At 42.9% G+C, this 16,807-nt stretch overlaps 1 protein-coding gene across 7 annotated transcripts in view; it reads left to right on the forward strand.

Annotated features, from left to right (window-relative positions):
* MGAT5 (alpha-1,6-mannosylglycoprotein 6-beta-N-acetylglucosaminyltransferase) overlaps positions 1 to 16,807 on the forward strand; it is a 346,996-nt gene that overhangs the window by 97,866 nt on the left and 232,323 nt on the right. The window contains exon 1 of one of the 7 annotated variants that reach the window (XM_053666829.1): positions 1,423 to 1,486. The exons of 4 other annotated variants lie outside the window; for them this stretch is intronic. The gene's annotated coding sequence lies outside the window, so the exon portion shown is untranslated. Of the gene's footprint in view, positions 1 to 1,422; positions 1,487 to 3,693; positions 4,106 to 6,139; positions 6,233 to 16,807 lie in introns of those variants that run through there. 2 more of the 7 variants (XM_053666834.1, XM_053666813.1) reach the window with 2 other exon arrangements.

Consider the following 16,807-nt stretch of genomic DNA (forward strand, 5'->3'; position numbering starts at 1 on the left):
TCTCCAAGTGAGAATATTAGCCCAAAATTGAAGGACTTATACAGAGGGGGTAATCTGAATGGCTGGGAGTTAGTGTGGGATCCGTCACAACAGTGTCACCTGTTGTCACAACAGGATGGCTGTTTGGGACAGGAGTGTGTGTGTGTGTGTGTGTGTGTGTGTGTGTGTGTGTGTGTGTTGGGAGGTCAGGAGAAGAATAGGAGTGAAGTGGAAGGTAAGAAGAGTGTTCCTTTGAGGGGAGAGGGGAGAATTCACTGGGAAATGTAGAGAATTAGCGGTGTTATATAAACACTCAGGGTCAGCCCATGTCAAATTACACAGTAATTTGAGAAGCCCCAATTAGGATCCTGTTTTCACTTTTTATGTGGCCTTAAATAATTTTTTATTTTTCAATTACAGTCGACATACAATATTATATTAGTTTCAGGTTTACAACCCAGTGATTAGATATTACGTGACTTACTAAGTTATCACCCTGATAAAGTTCGTATCCCTCTGACACCACACATTGTTACTGGAATATATGGACTGTACTCCCCGTGCTGTACTTTACATCCCTGTAACAGTTCTGGAACAACCAATTTGTGATTCTTAATCCCTTCAACTTTTTCACCCGTCCCTCGAACCCCCTGCACATCTTAAAGAAGGCCTTTAACATTTATTTTAATACTGTTTTGGTGCTGATGAACTCCATTAGGTTTTTGTTATCTGGGAAACTCTTTTATCTAGGAAACTCTTTTATCTGGGAAACTCCTTATCCTTTGTCCTTCGATTCTAAATGATAGCTTTGCTGGGTAGAGCGATCTTGGTTGTAGGTCCTTGCTTTTCATCACTGTGAATATTTCTTGCCAGTCTCTTCTGACCTGTGAATTTTCTGTTGAGAAATCATCTGAAAATCTTATGGGAGCTCCCTTGTAGATAACTAACTGCTTTTTTCTTGCTGCTTTTAAGATTGTGTCTTTGTCTTTAACCTGGCATTTTAACTATGATGTGTCTTGGTGTGGGCCTCTTTGGGGTCATCTTGTTGGGCTCATCCTGAGCTTGTATGTCTGTTTCCTTCACCAGGTTAGGCAAGTTTTCTGTCATCATTTTTTCTCATAGACTTTTCAATTCCTTGCTCTCTCACTTCTCCTTTTTGGAACCCCGTGATGTGAACGTTGGTGTGCTTGAAGTCATCTCAGCAGCTCCTTACACTGTCTTCATTTTTTTGGATTCTTTTTTTCATTTTGCTGTTACAGTCGTTTTCTGCTTTCTTATCTTTCACATCGCTACTTTCCTTCGTTGCTTCCTCTGCTCCACTGTTGATTCCCTGTGATGTATTCTCAATTTCTGTTAATGTAGTCTTCCTTTCTGACTCGTTCCTTTTTATGTCGTCTAGTTCTGTTTTTCTGCTTCCTCTCTCTTTGTTGATGTGCTCACTAGGTTCATCTCCTTTTCTCCTAAGTTCACTGAGCATCCTCACAACCAGTTTTGAACTCTGCATCTGGTAGGTTGCTTGTCTCCATTTTGTTTAGTTCTTTTTCTGGAATTTTATACTGTTCTTTCTTATTGTACCTCTTTCCATCTCCTTATTTTGACAGCCTCCCTGTGTTGGTTGCTATGTATTGTGTAGAGTTGCTTTGTCTCCTGGGCTTGGTAGAGAGGCCTTATATAGTAGGTGTCCCATAGGTTCCAGTGGTACAGCCTTCCCAGTTACCCAACTGGATACCCAGGTGCAACCCCTCCCCCTCCATCCCCACGTGGGATGAATATACCCTCCTGTTGTAGTTGAGTCTTGATTGCTGTTGTCATGTCAGTGTGGGGAGTATGGGATTTACCCCCATGAAGGATCAGCTGTGCAGGGGCCCACTCACGGAGCAGGGCTTATGAGGGGAGACCCAAACAAAACAAAATTACCTTTGGAGGGAATGGTCCCTTGTAGTACAGGCTTCCTCTGCCTGTACAGGTTTGTAGTACAGACTTCCCCTGAGTGTCCTAAGGACCCATCTGTATCAGTGTACTGGATGGCGTTGTTGTGAGAGGCTGCATTCAGCTTCAGTGACTACTTTTTGCACCTGGTTTCCAAAACAATTGATTATACCAACTCAGAATGAAAGAGACCTAGCCAAACAGCAATTCCAATTATAAACAAAACCATGGTGATTTTAATTAGGGTATGGTAGGGAAGGCAGAATAAGAGCCAAAGATTGCTGTGGCTTTCAGAAAACTCTTAGTTTTGTTCAGCTGCTTAGAAACTGAGTAGCCAGGGCAGTTTACTTAGACCTGCTGCAGCTCAATTTCCCTGTGTGTAAAATAGGGATAATAGTCTCTACCTTAGAAGTTGTGAAGATCAGCCAGGTGAATGTTTGTGAAGCTGTACTTGGCACACAGTAGGCACTATATGATAATGATGCGGTTGATAGCCAAATAGCTACAGAAATGTGGAGTCTGGAATAAGGATAATGACAGGTCCAGTGTTTTGCGAGAATCAGATCCCATTGGAAACACTGGGATCTGGCTAATAGAATCACTGGCTTAAGGAGACTGCAGGTACAGGGTCCCCTGATGGGGGAGGGGCTGGAAGATGTGAATGCAGTTTCAGCCACTAATTATCGAGTATCTTGTGTGAGAGACTGCTGTGTTAGATGCAGTGGGGATGGAAACCTCTTACCACATGTAATATGGAATAAACTAGGGCTCACCCGTAGGGGGTTGGTAGTACAGAGCAGTGAGGAGGGCACTGTGCTTTACTGCCACCTCTCAGTGTCGAGTTCCTCATCTGTTACATGGATCTTGTATGGGCCGTGAGGATTAATTAAGATTTACATAAAACACCTAGCTGGTGCTTATTAGCAAGCACTGAAGAAATAGTACTTGTATTATACAACAGAACAATATCAACGGAATCACTCAAATACAAAAATAACTATGGTGCAGTCATTTAAGAAAAGTCCTAAGGAGATACAGAGTGCTCTGGGATTTGGAGAAGGGAGGAGTCTTCGGTATTGGGGCCCCAAGAGGCAATGTTTCATTTGAAAATGGCCTTTCAGTAGGTGAAAGATTGGGGTGGAGGTTGGGGGACCTGGTGAATAGGCTAATTTCTGAAAATTAGGGATATGCAGAAGGACTTCCTTTAGGTGTAGAGAGGGTAATAAGATGTATGTATTTTTAGGTCTCTTCTACCTTTTATGATTTTTAGTAGTTTGTTCTAGGACCATGTCTTTGGTTGAAGGGGTTCCTGGAATTTTAATCCTCTACCTCACAGTCTGCTCAGGAAAAGTTTGAACAGAGGCCCTCTTCCTATTCCCCAGTAACCTATACTCCTACCAGTAAAAAAAAAAAAGAGAGAACATTTGTTTCAGGATGTTTAATTTTGAAGAAAAAATTTTAAGTCTGATTTCCTGTGGCATTTAGATCTTTTTATAAGAATGCTATAAACCAAGAACCCAGCTGGGTAGAGACCTTTTCCAAGTGGCAGTATATGGGGTCCAATGACTAGGTATGTAGCTGGTGTGGGAAGGATCTGGCCAGGGCCACCCTTCTCACCGTGGGAGAAAGTTGTTCATCTCCCAGTACTTTACACCTAGTTCAACAGGAAGAGGGTATTTCCCAACAGAGGAAGGAGACTGTTTGGTCAGCAATATGTAATGGAGCACTGTTGCCTTGTATAACCTTTAGGCAGCCTTTTTCTCCTCCCTCACAGACCGGCTCCTCCATTTTCTTATCTTGGTGAGGGACACAGTGTTTGCTCAGCGGCCCGAGCTGAAAGTCCAGCAGTCATGAAGGACTCCTTCTCCTCCGTCCCCTCCAGTTAGCCATTGTTTATCGTCAGCTGATTTGATCTCTTCAATGTTTCTGGCTCCTGGTCTCCACCTCTCACGATGGCTCCTGCCCTGCCGAGACCGTTATCTGACCCCACGTCCCATGAAGCCCTCACGGGTCTCCGGGTCTCCAGCCCCTTCCTCTTCGGATGCTCTCCAAGGCGGCCAGGATCACGCATGGCAGCCCCTCCACTCTTCAAGTCTCTTACGTTGTCTGGGGTAGTAGTTCTCATCGAACAGTGGAGGTTTTCTAGACCCTGATGACTCTTTTCAAAGTATTTAGGTGTGGGTCCCACCCTAGACACGTAAGTAGAATGGGGGCACTGGAAGGGGTTTGGGCTTCAGTGTCATAAAAAATATGCAATGACTTGCCCATTTTTTTATATAGATTGCTTGTCTTCTTAGAGTTGAGTGGTGTAAGTTCTTTGTATATTTTGGAGATTAAACTCTTTTTTTGTTGTTGTTTATTTAATTATTGTTCAAGTACAGTTTTCTGTCTTTTACTCCCATCCCAGCCCACCCACCAGTGCTCCCCACCTCCCTCCCATTTCCACCCCCCTTAGTTTTTGTCCATGTGTCCTTCATACTTGTTCCTGTGAATCTTTCCCCCTTTCCCCTGAAATTTCCTCCCCTCTGATCCCTGTCTGCCTATTCTTATTTCAGTGTCTTTGGTTATATTTTGCTTGTTTGTTTGTTTTGTTGTTTAGGTTCCTGTTAGAGGTGAGATCATATGGTATTTGTCTATTACTGCCTGGCTTATTTCACTCAGCATAATGCTTTCCAGTATCATCCATGCTGTTGCAAAGGGTAGGAGCTCCTTCTTTCTTTCTGCTGCATAGAATTCCACAATGTAAATGTACCACAATTTTTTGATCCATTCATTTACTGATGGGCACTTAGGTTGCTTCCAACTCTTGGCTGTTGTAAATTGTGCTGCTATGAACATTGGGGTGCACAGATGCTTCTCTAAGGAGGACATACAGAGGATCCAGAGAGACATGAAAAGATGCTCAGTATCGCTAGCTATCAGAGAGATGCAAATTAAAAGCACAATGAGATCCCACTTTACATTGGTCAGAATGGCCATCATAAACAAAGCAACAAACAAGTATTGGAGAGGTTGTGGGGAAAAGGGGACCCTAGTTCACTGTTGGTGGGATTGCAGACTGGTACAACCACTATGGATAATAATATGGAATTTTCTCAGAAAATTAAAAATAAATCTGCCTTTTGACACAGCAGTTCCACTTCTAGGATTATATCCTAAGAACCCTGAAACACAAATCCAAAAGAAAAAAATATATATATGCAGTGAATAATGATTTAAAAATAGCCTTTTATTTTAAAATAATTATTTCACAGGAAATTGCATAAAAAGGTACAGGAAAGCCCATGAATCCAGCTTCCCCAAATCGTGTCCTCTTACATGCTCTGGTACACTATCGAAACCAGTAAATTAACAATGATACTTAATGTTAAGTAAACTACGTACCTAAGTAATACTTTTTAATGTCCATTCTCTTGCCAGGTTACAGTGTAGCATATCCTAGTACATAAGCAATTGGGTTATTTCTTGACTTCATTGTGACACATTTCAATTTGGGAATGGAATGGACATTCTTGATTTTGGGAGTGGTGGTAGTGTGTGGTGTGTGTGTGTATGTGTGTGTGTGTGTGTGTGTATGTGTGTGTTAAGATTTTGATAGCTGCCAGTTGTTTATTCTTACAAAGTGGATTATACCCCAAAGAACTTGTCAAGAATAGATTTGAGCAACGTAATTCTATCTACTGACCTAAGGTCATAACTTTCTTACATAAAAGGTCAGAACTGCCATGCCAGGTTTTATGCTAGAAGAATAGTACAGACATTTATTCTTCTTGAATGTAAGATACAGTTAATTTAAAATTATGTCGGCATGAATTGCTTCCCAGGCATGTGTAAATCTTGCTTTGTTTAGATCGTAAAGCATAAGGGCACAGGGTTTGTTCTGTTGTTATGTTTTGGTCATAATTCTGAAATATAGTGTATGCTAGGGAATGGCTCCACACAGTGATCGTAAAGTGTGGTTTTGCTCTGAGAGGTGGCATATTATGCTAAGTTATAATGAATTCGGTGCAATGGATTTCAGACTTTTAGGTGCTAACCGAGGACATTCTTTGAAGTAGCGATCTTTCCCCGTCCTAAGAATTGAGCTGGTGAGTCAGCTGTGCTTGGTTTCCTCATCAAAACTGCTGGACAAGCTAGAAAAACTCTATGTAAACCCTTACCAGTTGTGGTGACATTCTGCTGACACTTGTCTGTGTTTCCTGTGTTTCACAGTTTGCTTATATCTTCTGAGAAAGGGATTGTGAGACTAAGGAAACCACTCTCTGCTTCAGAAGAGAACTGGGTCAGAGAAGGCCAATCTTCTGCTTTACAATCAAGCGGTGGGGTGAGTTCTCCCACCTGCCTCGCAGAGGCATCTGGGCTCCTTTGAGGGGTCATGAGATGATGACCTCACTCTCCTCTAGGGTCAGACACTGGGCTAGGTAGGCCCTTTGTAAATCAAAACCTGCCAGGTAGACATTTACAGAGGAGAAATCTAGATCTTCATTTCTGTCACTTCCCGAAGAGGATGCATGGCCAATGCATGTCAGTGCTGAGATTTGAATCTGGAGCTAATTCCCAAGCCTTTGCCTACCACACCAGGTTGCCTCTCCGTCCACACAGACCCTGGGTTCAGCTCTGACCCTCCTGAGTAATTCCAAAGCGGGCTTCTGAGAGGGGACCGCTAAGGCTGACTGTTTTCACCGCGAAGAAGCTGCCTTCTGAGGTGTGTCTCTGAGGGGACAGTTTCATACATACTGGGTGCCACGACCCTTGATGATGATGATGATGATGATGATGGGTAATGACCTCATGTAGAATAGGAAGACTTTGTGGCCCAAGGAAAGACAGAAGTAGCCAGGTGGCAATCACTCATCTGGCTCAGTTCTTTGTATTTCTCTTACTTCGTGTGAGAGAAAGTTCCTGGGGGCAGAGAAGGAGGGTCCGCCGAGCGGTGGGGCCCTTCAGAGAAACTCCCCAGGATCACACCGGCAGGCATCTTTCTCGATCAAGGGGCTATAAGGACTTTTCCAAACAAGTAGTAAGTTGGTTTGCAGAAATGCTTGATTCTTTTGTTTCAGGGAGTTGGAATCAAACCGTGAAGCTAAAACGTGTGTAGGCGTCAGGAATTACCAGGTGATGGGGTTTCTGTATGATGGGCAGCAGTGCAGCTCTGCCCTTTATTTCGGGCGACCAACCCCCTGCGTTGCTGGGAGAGGAGGGTTAGCAGGACAGGAGACCTGCAGTGCCCCCACCAGGACACCCTGCCTTCAAGTCTTTGTGGCCCTGGGTAGGTCACGTAGACTTTCTGGATCCTGCGGCTTGCATATCTTTGTCTCTCTGTCTCTCGATGGCTTTTCAGTGCCCTTCCAGTTTCTCAGGATTGGCAGTTATGTGTGACTAATTCACAGGCTTTTATTGGGTAGAACATGTGGGCTGGAAGCCTTCGATAATGATTAGAAATTGGTATTTGATTGAGAACAATACAAGCTACTCCTCAGCGAGTTAGGAACGATTGGGCAAATATAATGGAGTACACTGCACAAGTGAACAAGATTTAAGCTGCTTCGAACTGTGGCTCACCCAGAATTTGTTTTTACAGGTCTAAATTAGCGTGAATGTTTATAAATATAGAGATTTTACCCCAAACTCTAGGTCTCTGGCTTCCCAGGAAAGATTGGAAGGTCTGGCCACCCCAGGCTGCCTTCCCTCAAATTGTCTGGTGGCTGAGGCTGCGAAGTGGCCGCTCTTTCTAGATGGGTTATGTGGTCACTGGTTCGTCACAGGTCCCTGCCCCCCTTCCCCTCAGACGTGCCCCCCTACCCCCTTGCTCCCTTTTATTATCTGCCTGGGAAGACTGACACTTTCCATAGTTCTCAGCAATGGCTGCACCTTAGAATATTTGAGAGTGCTTAAAAATATTTCGGTTTCTTAGCCCTACCCAGACCAATTGAATCATCATCTTGCAGAGGGTGTTGGGCCGACATTTGTGTTGAAAGTCCTCCCCAGGTGATTGTGATGCACAGTGAGGGCCGAGGACCAGTACTTTAGCTCCATCCTGGGGTGGGTTTCAATGGAGTGAAGCACCTTGGAGCAGGGGAGACAAGGACAGTTTCCCGGACCCCACTGACTGGGGCACTCACGGCCTGGGTTCAGTAACGGAGCTCACCGGGAAAAATCGGAGAGCTATTAAAAAGCAAATATCCCATTGGCATAGTCATGGCTTGTTTCGCTAAGGTTTTAATAAACTTACCCCAGGTCTTGCTATACTGCCATGGGCATTTAAATCATTATAGTAATGTCTAGTTTTTTGCATGAAGTGGTTATGGAAGTATTTTTAATGGGCTTATAAATCTAGTGGTCATGAGAGGCAAGTAGTATGAATTTAGTGCATATGAGTCAAGGGATAAATGGAGGGGCACAACTTTACATAATGGCTTTATTCATCTACATTCTCTCACTGTAAGTCAATTTCTATCATCCCTGGCCCACACCCCCACCCCCTTCTGCCAGGATCACATTCTAGGCTATGAGTGTGGTCATCGTCAATTATTTAAAGATTCAAGTAGCTGATTAATAAAAACCTTCTTCTCATTTGAAGCTTAAAATGGAAAGGGCTTACACACTAGCTATTTCTGCCTCTTCATTTTAAGGGTAGACAAAACTGAGGTTTTGAGATGTTAAGTGACCAGTTCAAGCTGTGCCCCTACTGGAACCTTGGTGTCATGGTGCTGTCCCTTCTCCTTAGTGTGAGTCCCTCAGGCCCCGTGACCGCAGTGACTGGGGATCTCTGATGCTCTGTACTTTTAAGATTGCAGCTTGTAGTCAGTTACTTTAGGGACTTTGTTTAATTCGCCTTTTGTTCTCCAGTGTCTAGCCAGGCCTGGCACTGGTTGCAGTTCAAAAAGCGAGGGATGATGAAGGAAAGAATGGGCATCCCAGGGTACAGAGTCTCTGTGGAACCTTCTGGGCTTCTTTCCGGCCTCCGATTTTCGGGGACCCACTGTGACCTGCTCTCAGATGTGCCCCTGAGTTAGCAGTGTTCTCTGCTGCTCTCTGTGAGTGTTGGGGAGTTGGGGGGTCTGTCCCGAAGGGGAGGGGCATCTCTTGAACCTTCAGTGTTTCCTCCACAATGTGTAGGACCATGGTGAGCCTGCAGCGAGCCCTTCGCTGAATGTTTGTCTGATGGGGTCCTAACTCTCAGGTTAGCCTCGTGCTGACCTTTCATCTAGCTTTTGTCCTATGGAAAATACTCTAAAATGGCACTCTAGTGTCACTTTGATGGAATTGCAAGAGAAAAAATACTAGGATGGACAGTCTCTTTCTAAACTGCTGATGTGCAAGTAATCCCTGATTTTTCTTAGGATCACCTCTAGTTCAAGGCGTGTGTGTTTGACCCTGTCACTGTGCACCTGGCTGCGTAGCTGTAATAGCACGATTATTCTGCTCACTGTTTACATGTTACTTGTCCATCCTTGTGTCTTTGAAATGAGGTTCCCACCAACAGGCTCCACACTCGGTCCCCTCTGGGTTCTCCTCCAGGCCTTGCGAAGCACCTCCCGGCAGAGATGCTTCACCGATGAAGCTGGCGGCGGCTATGAGCCGGTGTTTGCAGGGTCACCTGGCATGTTGTTTTCTTTTAAAATCCCCAAATAGAAGCCCAACCTAGAATGACAAGAGTGGAATTTGGGACAGGGATCAGGAAGGTCTCTGCTTAGGGCTATAGATTTAGAAAAATTTCCAGGCGATTATTATATAACTGTGGTTCCTCATTTGAAAATGACTGGCTTACAGGGTTTCTTTCCTTAAGGAAAGTGGGGGAAAAGCCTAACAAATGCATATTATTATATGCCCGATTGATTGATTCAGTCACATCGCACTCCATTTATTCATACCATGAGTTTTGACAGCTGCCTGGTGTCAGGCTCCGGCACTCTGAGCATGGTGGTTAAGAAGCCAGGTGGCCAGAGTCCCTGGCAGTTCTACCACTTGGCAGCTGTGTGACCTTGAGCACATTGCTTAGTTCCTGCCTCAGTTTCCCCCACTCCAAACGAGGACAGTCACAGCACCTACCTCATAGGCTGAGAGGATGTGCGTTAAAGGTGATAACTGTTCGTTCTCACTGCAGTGATGATGAGGACAGTCCTGCCTTCAGAGAGCAGAGAGTTTGGTGGAGTCGGGGTCCAGGGGCAAAGCCCCACGGTCAGTGTATGTGGCATTAGTCCCTGTCTGTGCTTTTCACGTACTGTACAATCCCCCCCGCCCCTGCCTTTAATGCCTCATTTATCTTTCACTGTCACTTAGGAGCTTAGTTATACGAAATTTTCTAGAAACATCCCAGAAATCTGTTTTGCATCCTGTTATTGAATGATGACTTGTTATTGTGAAAATTGGTTTTGGTCAGAACTGTAGAGAGATGCTCTCAGACTCTCGGAGAACTGCTTGCCCTTGTGCTAAATGGCCTAAAACTATTCTCCTTTTATGCAGGTTTTTTGTTGTTGTTGTTGTTTTGTCATCTTTATTAGGGAGCCACCTTACTTCTAAAATTTCTAACCTATTGCTATTAGAGTAGAAACAAAGGTCAGCAGGAGAAGCCAAATGACCAGACCTTATTAAATTGGTGACCTTGGTTTTACACTAAAGGCTTAGTTTGAGAATTCTTCACAGTTGGAGGTATGATGCTACCAAACTATACTACAAGGTCATAGTAATTAGAACAGACTGGTGCTGGCAGAAAACCAGCCGCATAGATCAGTGGAGCAGAATAGAGGTCCCAGAAATAAACCCATACCTTTATGGTCAATTAGTACATGATAAAGGAGGCAAGAACATACCTAATGGGGTAAAGACAGTCTATTTAATAAATGGGGTTGGGATAACTGGATGGATACATGTAAAAAAATGAATCTAGATCACCAGCTTACACCATATACAAGAAAAAATTTAAATGATTGAAGATTTATATGTAAGACTTGAAACCATTAAACTCCTAGAAGAAAAAACATGGGCAGTAAACTCTCGGACATTTCTCTTACCAAGATTTTTTCTGATATAATCTCTTCAGGCAAGGGAAACAAAAGCAAAAAATAAATGGGACTATGTCAAACTAAGAAAGTTTTTGCACAGCAAAGGAAACAAAATGCAAAGACAACCTACTGAATGGGAGAAGATATTCACCAAAGATACACTGATAAGGAGTTAATGTCCAAAGTTTATAAAGAACTCAAGAAACAAACAAAAAATCCAATGACAAAGTAGGCAGAGGACTGAATAGACATTTCCCTAAAGAAGACATACAGATGGCCAGTAGACATATGAAAAGATGCTCATTATCACTAATCGTCAGAGAAATGCAAATTAAAGCCACAATTATATATCACCTCACACCTGTCAGAATGGCCATCATTAATAATCAACAAACAAGTGTTGGAGAAGATGTAGAGAAAAGGGAACCCTAATGCACTGTTGGTGGAAATGCAGACTGATGTAGCCACTACGGAAAACAGTATAGGGTTCCTTAAAAAAATGAAAATGGAACTGCCTTAAGACCCAGCAATTCCACTTCTGGGTATTTATTTGAAGAAACCCTAAAGAGTAATTTGAAAGAATACATGCACCCCTATATTCAATGCAGCGTTATTTACAGTAGCCAAAATTCGGACCCAATTGCCCATCAAGAAGCAACTGGGTAAAGCAGATATGGTACATACATACAATGGATTATTACTTGTGCATAAAAAAGAATGAAATCTTAGCATTTGCTACAGCATGGATGCACCTAGAGGGTATTATCCTAAGTGAAATAAGTCAGTCAGGGAAAGACAAATACCATTTAATTTCACTTCTCTGTGGAATCTAAACAACAAAATACACGAACAAGCAAAATAGAAACAGACTCAATACAAAGCTCAGACTGATGGTTGCCAGAGGGCAGGGGTGTTGGGGGACTGGGTAGAAAAGGTGAGGAGATTAAGAAGTGCAATTCAGTAATCACAAAACAGTCCTGGGCATGTAAAGTACAGCATAGGGAGTATAGACAATAATACGGTAATAACTGAGTATGGTGCCAGGTGGGTACTGGAAGTATTGGGGGAACACTTCCGGTATATGACTGACTAACCACTATGCTGTGCACCTGAAACCAACACAAAATGGTATTGAACATAAACTCTTAATTGACAAGTAAAATTAAAAAAATAGTCTGAGAGTTGAGGACTATTGTATCCTTATGACATACCCTCTGTCTCCTGTTTGTACTTTTAAGGACCCCGTGATTGCCTTAAGCCAAGCAGAATAATCCAGGATCATCTCCCCATGTTAAAGTCAGCTGATGAGCAACCATTAATTCCATCTGGTACCTGAATTCCCTGTTGCCACGTAATGTAGCAGGTTCTGGGAATGAGGACAGTGTCTTTTTGGAGGGCCACTGTTCTTACCACAGCCATCTTGTTCCGCTTACTTTCTTATTATCATAATATGTTCCAAAAAGAATGAAAACATGTAATACAGGGAGATAAAAATACATTTAAAATTCAGTAAGGAAAGAAAATGAGGCAAAGAGAAAAATCATAGCAACAGGGGAAAATTGGGACAACTGTAATAGAACAACAATTAAAAGAAAAAAAGAGACAGGAATGAAATTTAAACACAAAATAGATACCAGTTTACTTCCTGGAAGTGGACCCTGAGCTTTACCCAGCAGCTCTCGTGGAGACAGAAGCAATGTCAGTTACCATTTTAATGTGTCAGGGAGTAAAATCTGGCCGCGTGTTCAGGTGCCTGCATGAATGTTCTTGATGCTATCATGAAAGAGGAAGGACTTTTGATTGCATACATGAAACCAGGTTTATGGTAAACCCAGCAATACGTTTCGCCTGGCCATCTTTATTTTTACTGCTTTCTATTTTAGGTTAAATATGCATTGCTTTGACAATATCTTCCAAAATATGGTCGAGGGTGAGGCCAAATCCAGGGGTTTGAAATATCTAAAGCAGAGGTTCCTGCCCGGTGGCTCCTGTGGGGCTGGAGGGCGCCCCGAGCTTCTGCTGTGAAAGGCACTGATGCCTGTTTTCCTGCTTCTGTTTTTGAGGTTCACTAAACAAAATACGTATTTACATATTCGATCTCCAACTCTGATCCCCCTCTCCGATGAAGAAGTTTGAAAGCCTACCAGCATTTATCAAGAGCTTAGACCGTGGTTAGTGATATTCATTCAGAAGAGTGCGCTTCACTAGCAGCCCATAAGGTTTTTGAAAATATGTTACAATAAAAATATTTATTTATACCCTTAATGGACTGTCGGTTAAAAACAGGATGCATTAGGAACATTCAGGTCAAAATATAATTATTGACCATTGTGCTGGTAATTCTGCTGTTTTTCTTCAGGCTACTTTCCCTCTAGCCATAGTTGCATTCATCTGAGCAGAATTCCTTTGGCATATCATGTAGTATTTTTTAAAAATCAGTATTTAGAAAGAGAAAATATTATGACTTTCATACTAATTTTTTTCTTTTATTTTATTAGGATTAAAGATTCCTACACCTGCAATGTGTTATTTGTGGAGAAATGCTTTCAAAATAGCTGCTGGAAACCACTTGTCTTTTCCTGATATTTAGAAACAAAACAAAAAAAAGTAAAAATAAACTTACAGGTGTTTGCAGATGCCAGTTTATCACAACCTTTTTTTCTTCTGGGCTCTGAACTAGAGGAAATAGAAAAAGCCAGATGAAGACTGAAGTACAGTACCAGCTTTATTAGAGTAAAGCCATGTGTCTTGGGTGCAAGGCTTTCTCATCTGCCCTAGATGGAATCCACACATCTGCCGGGGTAATGGCCAGGTGGTGTGGGTGCTCTCTGTAGGGTAGGGAAGCTCTGTCCATGTAACATGTGGGGGGCAGGAAGAGAGAGAGTGCACCCCCCCCCCCCCCCGTCTCCTGCCAACTCAGACACCGTCCTTCTCCCCTCCCAGGCCCGTGTGCTCTGATGCAGAAGCAGGAACAGTCTGCTCTGCTGTTCCTTCCTGCGAAATACAGCACAGATTCTGCAAGACATGTCCAGGGAGGAAGGAAGGAGTCCTCCTCTTACAAAAACTGTTTACTTTGTTTTTAAGTTCAGGTGCAAGAAGTCCAAACATGGACCAGTTTCTTGTCCCATTTTGATGCCAGGGCCAGAAATTAGATTGCTGCCCGGTATTGAATATACATCTGGTCCCCACAACAATTGTATTCCAGTATACTAATAAGATATGATTTTGGAGTTCATTTTGTTGACTAATCATCCTTTTTTCCCCCCCTACAGAATTAAATTCTGTATGTTACAGGCTACATGGGCAAAAAGTAATTTTCCATTAATCATTTTAAACATTAACAAAGATGATATCAAAGTGAATGAACTTGCCCTGGCTGGTGTGGACTCAGTGGATTGAGCGCCGGCCTGTGAACCAAAGGGTCACTGGATGGATTCCCAGTCAGGGCACATGCCTCAGTTGCATGCCAGGTCCCCAGTAGGGGGCGCACAAGAGGCAACCACACATTGATTTTCTCTCCCTCTTCCCGCTCCTTACCCTCTCTTTAAAAATAAATACATAAAATCTTTTAAAAATTCAAAATCAATGAACTTAATAAACTTTAATGTCTTGTTTCAAAAATGAAATATAATTTTAATAACCCTTTTCATGTATATGTAAAAATTAAGAAGTGATTTATAGGTTCTGAAGGGTGTGTGTGTGTGAGAGAGAGACAGAGACTGACAGAGGAGCTCACTTGTTACGGAAGGTTGGGCAGAGTTGATCTAGAGCAGTGGATGAATTGTGTGCCCCCGAAGTCATCCTTCAAATACAGTTTCTTTCAGCACAGCTTTGAAAAGCTTTCAATGGCCATAAAGTCGTTATGTTCCTGGGAAAATGACAGAATTAAACACATTTTCAGAAACTATATTGGTGGACATCATTTTATACAAAATTAAGACACCTAATGAAGATGTTACCTCACTCGAAGACTGTTTCACTTTGAAGTGAACTGGAAAAGCAGTAATGGGTATTAACCAGGTGTTTTAAAGTGAGCATTTCAGCAGTTATAAAAACAACAAAAACTCAGTGCATAGGGTAATTTGCTACATGGCATTACAGTATTTGCTATAACAGAGTTAAATGTTGGAAGACGTGTATCCAAACTGTGTCTTTGATTTTTTGCATAGTGAATCAAGACATAGCACATAGGAGTACATCCAGTTGCCTGAGATGCACTCCTAGTTGACAATGATGAAAACATGTCACCTGCATATAATTCTCATCACAGCTAATGCATCTTAACAGTAACTGGAAGTGTCCGTAAGTCAAGTGGTCGTCTTACTGACACGTAGCCATCTTATTCAGAAGTTCGGTGCTCATTATAAAAAGGAGAGCAGCTGCACCATATTCTCCGTTGTCCTCCCCTGGACATGAGTATCTGGTTTTCCCTCATTCTTACTCTCCTGGATAAAAGGATAAAAAGCAGTGTGTCTCAAACTTAAATGTGCAAACAAATACCTAGGGATCTTGTTATAAACACCAGTTTTGATTCATTTGCTCTGGGGTTTGACCTGAGATTCTTCATTTCTAACAATCTACCAGGTCATCTCAATGCTGTTGGTGCACAGGCCAGATTGTGTGTAGCAAGGTTAAAGAGGTGTTGGTTACTAGAAGTGTTGGTACACACTGAAGCTATTTGGTTAGCCCCATGTAATTTCTTGCCTTTGGAGCCAAATACTGAGGAGAGGTTAACAAAAGCCCTGACAGTCCAGCATGATCCTCAACAACTCTTCCATGGCAGGGTGGTGATGTGACAAGGCTCCCTAGTGGACTACCTCTTCCTAAAATGCTGCCTTCTTGGGCACTGGCTTGAGAAAACCAGCTTGCAGTTCTTTAAGGAGAAAACCAGTGTACCTTGCAGGTAGATTATCTAGTAAGCCAGTGGATCTACATTTGTGGAAGGCAGAAAGCTTATCGTTTTTTCTTCCTTTTTTAATTTAAAGTATATTTTTATGCTGTTATATTTGTCCCACTTTTTTCCTCCCTTTTATTCCCCTCCTCCCTGCACTCCCAACCCTCCAGCATCTCCCCGCCTTAGTTCATGTCCATGGGCCCTACATGGAAGTTCTTTGGCTTCTCCATTTCCCACACTACTCTTAATGTCCCCTTGTCTATTTTGTGCCTACCTATTATGCTTCTTCTTCCTTGTACCTTTTCCCCCAATTCTCCCCTTCCCACTGATTACCCTCCATGGGATCTCCATTTCTGTGATTCTGTCCCTGTTCTAGTTGTTTGCTTAGTTTTTGTTTCCTACGTTCACTTGTTAATAGTTGTGAGTCTGTTGTCATTTTAATGTTTATAGTTTTGATCTTCTTTTTCTTAATAAGTCCCTTTGCAGGTGGGTGGGCTTATATACGCTTTAGGACCCCGTGGGGCTGGGAGTTTCTGCTGCCACCGCAACCCCTACAAGTTTTTATAGCCAGAGATGTTGAGTGTTGAGTTTCCTGTGCTGAAATCCTGGGTTCCCTGGTCTGACTCGCTCCCATTCCTTCCCCCTAGCTTACCCGCACGTGAATGTGCGATGGCCCCGTCAGCAAGCCCCGCCTCACTGGTGCGGCCACCTTGCTGCCTGTCTCCTCTGCCCCACTGCCTGTCTCCCATCTCCGCCCATCCTACTACCGGTCTGGGTGAATGTTTCTTTAACTCCTTGGTTGTCAGGGCTTCCATGCAGTTTGATTTTCTGGCAGTGCTGGTTGTTTTCTGTTTTTAAATTGTTGTTGTCCTTCTTTTGGTTGTGTGAGGAAGTGACATTTTTAGCTATGCCTCCATCTTGGCCAGAACAGAATGAGCTTTTCTTGTAAAATATTGGAACAGATCACATGTGCAGTCCCACTTGATTGGACCCATGGGGT

Source organism: Artibeus jamaicensis, unplaced genomic scaffold (assembly GCF_021234435.1).
Source record: "Artibeus jamaicensis isolate MK-2021 breed Jamaican fruit bat unplaced genomic scaffold, CSHL_Jam_final contig_1284, whole genome shotgun sequence".
Lineage (NCBI taxonomy): Eukaryota > Metazoa > Chordata > Mammalia > Chiroptera > Phyllostomidae > Artibeus > Artibeus jamaicensis.